At 44.9% G+C, this 13265-nt stretch overlaps 1 protein-coding gene across 1 annotated transcript in view; it reads right to left on the bottom strand.

Annotated features, from left to right (window-relative positions):
- Positions 1 to 13265, bottom strand: part of MMP19 (matrix metallopeptidase 19) — a 68923-nt gene that overhangs the window by 29333 nt on the left and 26325 nt on the right. The window lies entirely within an intron of this gene.

The following is a 13265-nucleotide window of genomic DNA, read 5'->3' as shown; positions in this document are numbered from 1 at the left end:
TTTATCATCCTACAAGTTCCAAAGGCTATTCTAATGTGTTCTGGCTTACTGCAACACTTTCTGCTATCACAGTCTCTGTAATAAATCAATGTATCTTTCCCCTGTCAGACTTGTCGGCCAGTGTCTGGAAGGCTGCCAAGTTCTTCAGTGTTGTGATTCTGCTATGAACTCCCCCTTTCAGGCCCCTCTCTGCACACTGCCTGTGGGATATTTAGATTAGTGCAGCTTCTCTCTGCTCTCGTATTTTTTACAAGCTGGATAAAGTGTCCTCTGAGCTGGCTGGGCTTTCACATACTGAGGAAATTCAGACAAGGGCAAAGCTGTTTGCAGGAAGAAAAGAGCAGCCTGAAACTTCAGTGCATGAGAGCAGAAGGGGGAAAGAAACACACAAATGATCTCTTGAGATTCAAAAGGAAGGGTGTATACAGCCTGCTTCTGTATGGATGTATTTTGTATGTGTGGACATAGTGTACATCAACCTACTTCCTGTTTTGGTGGCCATTTTGTTTGTTTATAAACAAACTTTTTAAAACTATTTTTAACCACTTTTAATGCGGCGGTGAGCGGCGAAATTGTGACAGAGGGTAATAGATGTCCCCTAACGCACTGGTATGTTTACTTTTGTGCGATTTTAACAATACAGATTCTCTTTAAAGAACCATCATCAAACATTAATTTACCTGAAGCTGGAGAATAAGGAGCTGGAGATCTTTGGAGAACAGAAATAATTCTGAAAAAACTGGTCAGGATTTTTTTTTTTTAAATATCTGTTGTTGGGTAGCAAATACTTATTTAAAGGACAACTGAAGTGAGAAGAATGTGGAGGCTGCCATACAGTATTTATTTTCGTTTAATTAACACAAGTTGCCTGGCAGCCCTGCTGAACTATTTAGCTGCAGTAGTGCCTGATTAACACCAGAAACAAGCATGCAGCTAATCTTGTCAAATCTGATAATAATGTCAGAAATACCAGATCTGCTGCATGCTTGTTCAGGGGCTATGGTACACACTTTCAGTTATAATTTGCCAATCACTGACAAATTTCACCACCTGCAGTTAGTATGAGGGTTTACCTACACAATATTAAATATCTGTTGACCCTCATGCTACATGGAAGTGGTCAGTGATTGGCCAATCATAATTGAAAGTGTGTACAAGGCTTTCGAAGCAAAGGATCATCAGAATAGCCAGGCAACTGGTATTGCTTAACCACTTCCCGACCGCCGTATGTACAATTGGCGGCCGGGAAGTGCACCCCGCAAGGACCGCCGTATTGACAATTGGCGGCGGTCCTTGTAGGGGCATGGGCGGAGCGATCGCGTCATCAGTGACGCGATCCTCCGCCTCCGCCTGGCGCCGCTCACCCGCCGCAACATCCCGCCGGCCATACGGAAGCGCCGGCGGGATGTTAACCCCGCGATCGCCGCATACAAAGTGTATAATACACTTTGTAATGTTTACAAAGTGTATTATACAGGCTGCCTCCTGCCCTGGTGGTCCCAGTGTCCGAGGGACCACCAGGGCAGGCTGCAGCCACCCTAGTCTGCACCAAGCACACTGATTTTTCCCCCCCCCTGCCCCAGATCGCCCACAGCACCCATCAGACCCCCCCCTGCCCACCCCCCAGACCCCTGTTTGCACCCAATCACCCCCCTAATCACCCATCAATCACTCCCTGTCACTATCTGTCAACGCTATTTTTTTTTTTTATCCCCCACCCTGCTCCCTGCCCCCTCCTGATCACCCCCCACCCCTCAGATTCTCCCCAGACCCCCCCCCCAGACCACCCCCCCTGTTTACTGTATGCATCTATCCCCCTGATCACCTGTCAATCACCTGTCAATCACCTGTCAATCACCCATCAATCACCCGTCAATCACCCCCTGTCACTGCCACCCATCAGCCAGCCCCTAACCTGCCCCTTGCGGGCAATCTGATCACCCCCCCACACCAATAGATCGCCCGCAGATCCGACATCAGATCACCTCCCAAATCCATTGTTTACATCTATTCTCTCCTCTAAACACACACTAATTACCCATCAATCACCCCCTATCACCACCTGTCACTTTTACCTATCAGATCAGACCCTAATCTGCCCCTTGCGGGCACCCAATCACCCGCCCACACGCTCAGATTGCCCTCTGACCCCCCCTTATCAATTCACCAGTGCATTAATTACATCTGTTCTTCCCTGTAATAACCCACTGATCACCTGTCAATCACCTGCCAATCACCTATCACCCATCAATCACCCCCTGTCACTGCCACCCATCAATCAGCCCCTAACCTGCCCCTTGCGGGCAATCTGATCACCCACCCACACCATTAGATCGCCCGCAAACCCGCCGTCAGATTACCTCCCAAATGTATTGTTTACATCTGTTATCTTCTCTAAACACCCACTAATTACCCATCAATCACCCATCAATCACCCCCTATCACCACCTGTCACTGTTACCTATCAGATCAGACCCTAATCTGCCCCTTGCGGGCACCCAATCACCCGCCCACACGCTCAGATTGCCCTCAGACCCCCCCCTTATCAATTCGCCAGTGCATTAATTACATCTGTCCTTCCCTGTAATAACCCACTGACCACCTGTCAATCACCTGCCAATCACCTATCACCCATCAATCACCCCGTCACTGCCACCCAACAATCAGCCCCTAACCTGCCCCTTGCGGGCAATCTGATCACCCACCCACACCAATAGATCGCCCGCAGATCCGACATCAGATCACCACCCAAGCGCAGCGTTTACATCTATTCTCTCCTCTAAACACCCACTAATTACCCATCAATCACCCCCTATCACCACCTGTCACTGTTACCCATCAGATCAGACCCTAATCTGCCCCTTGCGGGCACCCAATCGCCCGCCTACACGCTCAGATTGCCCTCAGACCCCCCCTTATCAATTCGCCAGTGCAATATTTACATCTGTTCTCCCCTGTAATAACCCACTGATTACCTGTCAATCACCTATCAATCACCCATCAATCACCCCCTGTCACTGCCACCCATCAATCACCCCCTGTCACTTCCACCCATCAATCACCCGCTGTCACTGCCACCCATCAATCAGCCCCTAACCTGCCCCTTGCGGGCAAACTGATCACCCACCCACACCAATAGATCGCCCGCAGATCCGACATCAGATCACCACCCAAGCGCAGTGTTTCCATCTATTCTCTACCCTAAACACCCACTAATTACCCATCAATCACCCCCTGTCACTGCTACCTATCAGATTAGACCCCTATCTGCCCCTAGGGCACTCAATCACCCGCCCACACCCTCAGAATGCCCTCAGACCCCAGCCCTGATCACCTCGCCAGTGCATTGCTTGCATCTATTCCCCCCTCTAATCACACCTTGAGACACCCATCAATCACCTCCTGTCACCCCCTAGCACACCTACCCATCAGATCAGGCCCCAATTTGCCCCGTGTGGGCTCCTGATCACTCGGCCAATCCCTCAGATCCCCCTCAGACCCCCTTCCGATCACCTCCCCAGTGCATTGATTGCATCTATTTTCCCCTCTAACCACCCCCTGAGACACCCATCAATCACCTCCTGTCACCCCCCTAGCACTCCTATCCATCAGATCAGGCCCAATACAACCTGTCATCTAAAAGGCCACCCTGCTTATGACCGGTTCCACAAAATTCGCCCCCTCATAGACCACCTGTCATCAAAATTTGCAGATGCTTATACCCCTGAACAGTCATTTTGAGACATTTGGTTTCCAGACTACTCACGGTTTTGGGCCTGTAAAATGCCAGGGCGGTATAGGAACCCCACAAGTGACCCTATTTTAGAAAAAAAGACACCCCAAGGTATTCTGTTAGGTGTATGACGAGTTCATAGAAGATTTTATTTTTGTCAAAAGTTAGCGGAAATTAATTTTTATTGGTTTTTTTTCACAAAGTGTCATTTTTCACTAACTTGTGACAAAAAATAAAATCTTCTATGAACTCGCCATACACCTAACGGAATACCTTGGGGTGTCTTCTTTCTAAAATGGGGTCACTTGTGGGGTTCCTATACTGCCCTGGCATTTTAGGGGCCCTAAACCGCGAGGAGTAGTCTAGAAAACAAATGCTTCAAAATGACCTGTGAATAGGACGTTGGGCCCCTTAGCGCACCTAGGCTGCAAAAAATTGTCACACATGTGGTACCGCTGTACTCAGGAAAAGTAGTATAATGTGTTTTGGGGTGTATTTTTACACATACCCATGCTGGATGGGAGAAATTTCTATGTAAATGGACAATTGTGTGTAAAAAAATCAAACAATTGTCATTTACAGAGATATTTCTCCCACTTAGCATGGGTATGTGTAAAAATACACCCCAAAACGCATTATACTACTTCTCCTGAGTACGGCCGTACCACATGTGTGACACTTTTTTACACCCTAAGTACGCTAAGGGGCCCAAAGTCCAATGAGTACCTTTAGGATTTCACAGGTCATTTTGCGACATTTGGTTTCAAGACTACTCCTCACGGTTTAGGGCCCCTAAAATGCCAGGGCAGTATAGGAACCCCACAAATGACCCCATTCTAGAAAGAAGACACCCAAAGGTATTCCGTACGGAGTATGGTGAGTTCATAGAAGATTTTATTTTTTGTCACAAGTTAGCGGAAAATGACACTTTGTGAAAAAAAACTATTAAAATCAATTTCCGCTAACTTGTGACAAAAAAATAAAAACTTCTATGAACTCACCATACTCCTAACGGAATACCTTGGGGTGTCTTCTTTCTAAAATGGGGTCATTAGTGGGGTTCCTATACTGCCCTGGCATTTTAGGGGCCCTAAACCGTGAGGAGTAGTCTTGAAACAAAAATGACCTGTGAAATCCTAAAGGTACTCATTGCACTTTGGGCCCCTTAGTGCAGTTAGGGTGCAAAAAAGTGCCACACATGTGGTATCGCCGTACTCGGGAGAAGTAGTATAATGTGTTTTGGGGTGTATTTTTACACATACCCATGCTGGGTGGGAGAAATACCTCTGTAAATGACAATCTTTTGATTTTTTTACACACAATTGTCCATTTACAGAGGTATTTCTCCCACCCAGCATGGGTATGTGTAAAAATACACCCCAAAACACATTGTACTACTTCTCCTGAGTACGGCGATACCACATGTGTGGCACTTTTTTGCACCCTAACTGCGCTAAAGGGCCCAAAGTCCAATGAGTACCTTTAGAATTTCACAGGTCATTTTGAGAAATTTCGTTCCAAGACTACTCCTCACGGTTTAGGGCCCCTAAAATGCCAGGGCAGTATAGGAACCCCACAAATGACCCCATTTTAGAAAGAAGACACCCCAAGGTATTCCGTTAGGAGTATGGTGAGTTCATAGAAGATTTTATTTTTTGTCAAAAGTTAGTGGAAAATGACACTTTGTGAAAAAACACAATTAAAATCATTTTCCGCTAACTTTTGACAAAAAAATAAAATCTTCTATGAACTCACTATACTCCTAACGGAATACCTTGGGGTGTCTTCTTTCTAAAATGGGGTCATTTGTGGGGTTCCTATACTGCCCTGGCATTTTAGGGGCCCTAAACCGTGAGGAGTAGTCTTGAAACGAAATTTCTCAAAATGACCTGTGAAATTCTAAAGGTACTCATTGGACTTTGGGCCCTTTAGCGCAGTTAGGGTGCAAAAAAGTGCCACACATGTGGTATCGCCGTACTCAGGAGAAGTAGTATAATGTGTTTTGTGGTGTATTTTTACACATACCCATGCTGAGTGGGAGAAAGATCTCTGTAAATGGACAATTGTGTGTAAAAAAAATTAACAAATTGTCATTTACAGAGATATTTCTCCCACCCAGCATGGGTATGTGTAAAAATACACCCCAAAACACATTATACTACTTCTCCTGAGTACGGCAATACCACATGTGTGGCACTTTTTTGCACCCTAACTGCGCTAAGGGGTCCAAAGTCCAATGAGCACCTTCAGGCTTTACAGGGGTGCTTACAATTTAGCACCCCCCAAAATGTCAGGACAGTAAACACACCCCACAAATGACCCCATTTTGGAAAGTAGACACTTCAAGGTATTCAGAGAGGAGCATGGTGAGTCCGTGGCAGATTTCATTTTTTTTTGTCGCAAGTTAGAAGAAATGGAAACTTTTTTTTTTTTTTTTTTTTTTTCACAAAGTGTCATTTTCCGCTTACTTGTGACAAAAAATAATATCTTCTATGAACTCACTATGCCTCTCAGTGAATACTTTGGGATGTCTTCTTTCCAAAATGGGGTCATTTGGGGGGTATTTATACTATCCTGGAATTCTAGCCCCTCATGAAACATGACAGAGGGTCAGAAAAGTCAGAGATGCTTGAAAATGGGAAAATTCACTTTTTGCACCATAGTTTGTAAACGCTATAACTTTTACCCAAACCAATAAATATACACTGAATGGGTTTTTTTGTATCAAAAACATGTTTGTCCACATTTTTCGCGCTGCATGTATACAGAAATTTTACTTTATTTGAAAACTGTCAGCACAGAAAGTTAAAAAAATCATTTTTTTGCCAAAATTCATGTCTTTTTTGCTGAATATAATAAAAAGTAAAAATCGCAGGAGCAATCAAATAGCACTAAAAGAAAGCTTTATTAGTGACAAGAAAAGGAGCCAAAATTCATTTAGGTGGTAGGTTGTATGAGCGAGCAATAAACCGTGAAAGCTGCAGTGGTCTGAATGGAAAAAAAGTGGCCGGTCCTTAAGGGGTAGAAAGCCCTAGGTCCTCAAGTGGTTAAAAGGAAATAAATATGGCAGCCTCCATATCCCTCGCCACTAAAAGGGTAGATAATTGGTAGTACTGCAAACTACTGTCGTGTAATAGCAGAATATTTATTCTGAATCCATGTCAGGCATGTATGTTCTCCAAGTATCTCCACTCTCGGTAAAGGTGGCCTCATACCATCTTACAGTACTCACCGTTTTAGACGTGATAAAAAAGCACCGCCCGAGGCGTAGCTAAGGAACTTTGGACCCCAGTGAAAGTTTTACATTGGGCCCCCCTAAGCGCCCCCTAATATACGTACCAATTGATATGGCGCACCAAAACCTGCCAAGGACAACTACAGTGTCAGAGGTGCAAGAAGGGGATGGGGAACAGTTTGTTAATGATTCCAACTATTTAAAGCATCTTAAAGGCTAGTACACACTAGCAATTTTGATTGACCAATGATTGCTCAATTTTACCACCTCCATGTAGTATGACCATTTACCTATATAATCTGCATAGAATTGAAAATCTGTTTGGCCCTCATACTACATGGAGGTGGTAAAATTGAGCAATCATTGGTCAATCAAAATTGCTAGTGTGTACTAGCCTTTAGAAGTGATTATTAGCAGCACAGGACCAATAGAGAGCTAATACTGTAGTTGAGGGAGGGCCCTACAGGGCCCCGGTGTGGTCGCAACCTCTGCACCCCCTATAGCTACGCCACTGGCACCGCCGCACAACTCACCTACTCCTGGATCCGATCGCTGCCTTTTGCACCTTGTCAGCTCTCATGTTCTGCCGCTGTGTACCCCGATATGGCGCTGACCCAGAAGTAACCTGAAAGTACTTCTGGGTCAGCGTCATAGCAGTGAAGATGAAGGCAGATATGAGAGGACACAACAGCAGAACAGGAGAGCTGACAAGGCGCAAAAGGCAGCGATTGGATTCAGGAGCAGGTGAGTTGTGTGATGGTGCTTGTTTTTGTCCAGGTCTTTAAAGAGAACCTGTACTGAGTAAAAATATTTAAAATAAACACATGAGGTAACTTCAAATGAGCATTTCATAGTTACCTTGCCATCAGTTCCTCTCAGATGCTCACCATTTTCTTCTGACAATAATCCCTTCCAGTTCTGACAACATTTTGTCAGAACTGAAATATATCAGTTGCTGTCAGTTATAGCTGAGTGGACAACTGATGTGCCCAGTAATGTCCATGTTTCCCTATGGCTCAAGTGGGCGATGTTACAGTTTAACTGTGTGCTGACCAGAAAGCTGTTATGGGTAATGGCCATTTTCAAAATGGAGGACAGAAAATTCCCTTGATCACAGTGAACAAACAGGACGCGGGAATGGAGAAAGACACTGAGGAGTAGACTACATGGAAGGTAAGTATGACTTGTGTATGCTTATTTTGGCTTTTTATTTTCAGTTTAGGTTTTCTTTAAAGCATGACGGCACAAGGAGGCATGATCGGGGAGGAAAACTGCCATATCCTCCTCGTCTATATCTGACGTTCTAGTCAGTGAATGATTTTCGACTCACTAGAACGTGGACCACTGGTGGCACTGAACTAAGAGACTGGTGCTGTGACATGTGTGAATGGTTCTGCAACATAACAGCCCCTTTATTAATCAAACCCCCTCTCAGTTTAGGAGTACTTTAAACGGATCCTGAAGTGAGTAAAATTATTTAAAATAAACACATGATGTAGCTGCAAATGAATATTACATACTTACCTCACCATCAGTTGCTCTCAGAAGCTCAGCATTTTCTTCTTACAATGATCCCTTCCAGTTCTGACAATATTTTGTCAGAACCGAAATATACCAGTTGCTGTCAGTTATATATGAGCAGCTGTCAGTTACAACTGAATGTGCAAGGTAATGTCCATGTTTCCCTATGGCTCAAGTGGGCGATATTACAGTTTAACAGTGTGCTGACCAGGAAGCTGTTATGGGGTAATGGTTATTTTTACAGTGGAGGACGGTGAATTCCATTAATCACAGTGGGCAAATGAGACGCAGGAGAAGAGAAAGAGATTGAGGAGTAGACTACATGGGAGGTAAGTATGATATTATGTGTGTATGGTTATTATGACTTATTATTTTCAGTTCAGGTGCACTTTAATGCTAGGTACACACCATACAATTTTCTGTTAGATTCTTCTGTTAGATTTACCTACAACATGGAAAAAAGCTACAGTGGAGGAAATAATTATTTGACCCCTCACTCATTTTGTAGGTTTGTCCAATGACTAAGAAATGAAAAGTCTCAGAACAGTATCATTTCAATGGTAGGTTTATTTTAACAGTGGCAGATAGCACATCAAAAGGAAAATCGAAAAAATAACCTTAAATAAAAGATAGCAACTGATTTGCATTTCATTGAGTGAAATACGTTTTTGAACCCTCTAACAATAAAAGACTTAATACTTAGTGGAAAAACCCTTGTTTGCAAGCACAGAGGTCAAACGTTTCTTGTATTTGATGACCAAGTTTGCACACATTTTAGGAGGAATGTTGGTCCACTCCTCTTTGCAGATCATCTCTAAATCCCTAAGGTTTCGAGGCTGTCTCTGTGCAACTCTGAGCTTGAGCTCCCTCCATAAGTTTTCTATTGGATTAAGGTCCGGAGACTGACTAGGCCACTCCATGACCTTAATGTGCTTCTTCTTGAGCCACTCCTTTGTTGCCTTTGCTGTATGTTTTGGGTCATTGTCGTGCTGGAACACCCATCCACGACCCATTTTCAGTTTCCTGGCAGAGGGAAGGAAGTTGTCGTTCAGAATTTCACGATACATGGCTCCGTCCATTTTCCCATTAATGCGATTAAGTTGTCCTGTGCCCTTAGCAGAAAAACACCCCCAAAGCAAAATGTTTCCACCCCCATGCTTGACGGTGGGGACGGTGTTTTGGGGGTCATAGGCAGCATTTTTCTTCCTCCAAACACAGCGAGTTGAGTTAATGCCAAAGAGCTCTATTTTGGTCTCATCAGACCACAGCACCTTCTCCCAGTCACTCACAGAATCATTCAGGTGTTCATTGGCAAACTTCAGACGGGCCTGCACATGTGCCTTCTTGAGCAGGGGGACCTTGCGAGCCCTGCAGGATTTTAATCCATTGCGGTGTAATGTGTTTCCAATGGTTTTCTTGGTGACTGTGGTCCCTGCTAATTTGAGGTCTTTCACTAACCCCTCCCATGTAGTTCTAGGATGCTTTTTCACCTTTCTCAGAACCATTGACACCCCACGAGGTCAGATCTTGCGTGGAGCCCCAGAGCGAGGTCAATTGATGGTCATTTTGTGCTCCTTCCATTTTCGAACAATCGCACCAACAGTTGTCACCTTCTCTCCCAGCTTCTTGCTAATGGTTTTGTAGCCCATTCCAGCCTTGTGCAGGCCTACAATTTTGTCTCTGACATCCTTGGACAGCTCTTTGGTCTTTCCCATGTTGGAGAGTTTGGAGTCTGCTTGATTGATTGATTCTGTGCACAGGTGTCTTTTATACAGGTGACTAGTTAAGACAGGTGTCCTTAATGAGGGTGACTAATTGAGTAGAAGTGTCTAACCACTCTGTGGGAGCCAGAACTCTTAATGGTTGGTAGGGGTTCAAAAACTTATTTCACTCAATAAAATGCAAATCAGTTGCTATCTTTTATTTAAGGTTATTTTTTCGATTTTCCTTTTGATGTGCTATCTGCCACTGATAAAATAAACCTACCATTGAAATGATACTGTTCTGAGACTTTTCATTTCTTTGTCATTGGACAAACTTACAAAATCAGTGAGGGGGTCAAATAATTATTTCCTCCACTGTATCTGGCAGGTAAATCTAAGAGAAAATCTAACAGAAAATTGTATGGTGTGTACCTAGCATTAGGCTTTATAAGTTAGGCCCATGCTGTAGAGAAGCCCCTCTAGCAAAGTGTGTCCCTTGCTACTATTGGCTTGTCAGAAACTGCCTACAATAGGAATCCATTATCATGCATATAATTTGGCCTTTTTTACACTATATGCGGAAAAACTGATGCCTTTTAACTTTACATAGCAGTGCATTGTAAAAAAGCTTTCAGTTTTTTTCAGCATACAGTTTGAAAGATGCCATAGGCAAACATGGACATTACCTTGCACATCAGTTGTCTTTTCAGTTATAACTGACAGCAACTGGTTTAGTTTAAACAAATTGGTCCATTCACACTATATCAGTTGCTGTCAGTTATAACTGAACAGACAACTGATGTGCAACACAGGTGAAGCAGGTAATGTCCATGTTTCCCTATAGCTTGGTTCACATTATATGCGTTTTAACTGAAAGCTTTCTCATAATGCACTGCTATGGAACAACTGATCAGTTAAAATGCATCAGTTTTTCAGCATTCGGTGTGAAATGCAGATTAGAGCAGCAGGGGACCTTTGGTGCATACGTATGGCTGTATGTGAAGCAGAGCCGGATTAAGGCTAAATGGGGCCCTAAGCAAAGTAACTGATTTGGGCCCCCCCATCATGTTGTAATAGAATCAGAAGATGCAGCTGCACAGCAACATGCCGCACACTCCGGGGCAGCCGAGCTATTGGTTGCTATGGGCAACAGCCCTGCTTTCCTCTGTGGGTGCACAATTGAGGGAATAGCAGCGGCAAAATGCTGAGTGAGAGATGAATGGCTGGGACATTTTCACTCAGGGGCTGGGGCACCCCTGTGAAGAGGGCGCCAGATATCACAGCAGCAGCACTTTCCCCCTGCATCTCCAGTCTGGCAATAGCAGAAAGCTCTGGATACCGCCAAACCGGAAGCCGTTCCCCAGACAGAATTACATAACCACCTCCACCACCAAACAACCGATTTCCTCCCAAACTAAGCAGCCACCATGCAGCCTCCATCCCAGTGAATACGATAGTCCAGCAGAGAAGGCAGCTGCAGTGGGGGAGAATGACAGCACCAGATGACTCACATTCACCTATTGCGATCCAAGCAATAGAGGTCCCGTCATCCGGAGCCCATCTGTCTCCTCTAGAGTGCTGTCGCTCTGTTACTACTACTATTGCTACTTCCTACTTCCTGTCTGATCTGAGAATCAGGAAGTTCAGAGCGAGCAGCTGCACTGTAGAAGAGACAGATGGGTTTCAGATGACAGGATCTCTATCGCTTGGATCATGGATAGGCAGTGGCGTAGCTAAGGAGCTGTGGGCCCCGATGCAAGATTTACTATGGGGCCCCCAAAGCACTCTATACATAACAAATGATACGGTGTGCCAAAACCTGCCAATGGCAACTACAGTGTCAGAGGTGCAAGAAGGGGATGGGGAACAGTTTGTTAGTGATTACCACTATTCAAAGGATCTATACAAGTGATTATTATGAGCTCAGGACCAATAGAGAGCAACTACTGTAGTTGAGGGAGGGCCCTTCGGGGCCCCTCTGGCCCAAGGGCCCTGATGCGGTCGCAACCTCTGCAACCCCTATTGCTACGCCCATGTGGATAGGTGAGTGAGCGTTTGTTATCTGCTGCTATCATTCTTGCTGCAGCTGTGGTTCTCTGTGGGAAGGGAAGGAGGAGTGGGCAGTGGCAGAGCGCGCAGTAGCAGGAGGGGGACCTAGGAGGAGAGCCTGGCTCTGAAGACAATCAGCAGCACACGGCATCATTTGACAAGACAAATAACATTTATATCGCGCTTTTCTCCTGGCAGACTCAAAGCGCCAGAGCTGCAGCCACTAGGACGCGCCCTATAGGCAGTAGCAGTGTTAGAGAGACTTGCCTAAGGTCTCCTACTGAATAGGTGCTGCACCGTGCTGGCTTACTGAACAGGCAGAGCCGAGATTCGAACCCTGGTCTCCTGTGTCAGAGGCAGAGCCCTTAAAGGCCCTTAAAGGGACTCCGAGCAGTGCCTGTGGGTATGCATTTAAGCATACCCACAACTAATTAATTACATCCTCACACCTACCAGCATGATGTTTGTAATTCTATCCCCCTGGGTTCCTTATATTTCATTGCATTGTGCTGAATTGAGCTGCCGACTTTAGAGAAAAGTCGTCCTGTGTAATACAATGTAACTATGGAAAGATGCACATCATTTTGAAGCTCTCTTTCTCCTCTTTCCAATGATAGATAAACTGTCACCATACGCCTTTTAGTTTTCGCTATTTTCGTGATCGAAATTGCCACGGCCGCGATTTCGATCGCGAAAATAGCGAAAACTAAAAGGCATAGGGCGGTTTATATATCATTGGAAAGAGGAGAAACGGAGCTTTAAAATGATATGCATCTTTCCATAGTTACTGCACTGCTCAGAGTCCCATTAACCATTATACCATCCAGCCACCGCTGACAGGATGGCGAGGGCTGGTTTATGTGCTGAAAGGGTCCCTTTGACTCTGAATGGGGGCCCCATGCGACTGCTTTTGTTGCCTGGTCGGTAATCCGGCCCTGATGTGAAGGCATCCTGCTCTGAAGGCTGCAGCATAAATGTTGCTTTTACATGACAAATAACTGGAAATATTTTGTCATGGTGAAAA

This window comes from Hyperolius riggenbachi, chromosome 2 (assembly GCF_040937935.1).
Source record: "Hyperolius riggenbachi isolate aHypRig1 chromosome 2, aHypRig1.pri, whole genome shotgun sequence".
Classification (NCBI taxonomy): Eukaryota; Metazoa; Chordata; class Amphibia; order Anura; family Hyperoliidae; genus Hyperolius; species Hyperolius riggenbachi.
The sequence above is the reverse complement of the archived record's forward strand: the minus strand, read 5'-3'. Positions and strand labels throughout refer to the sequence as shown.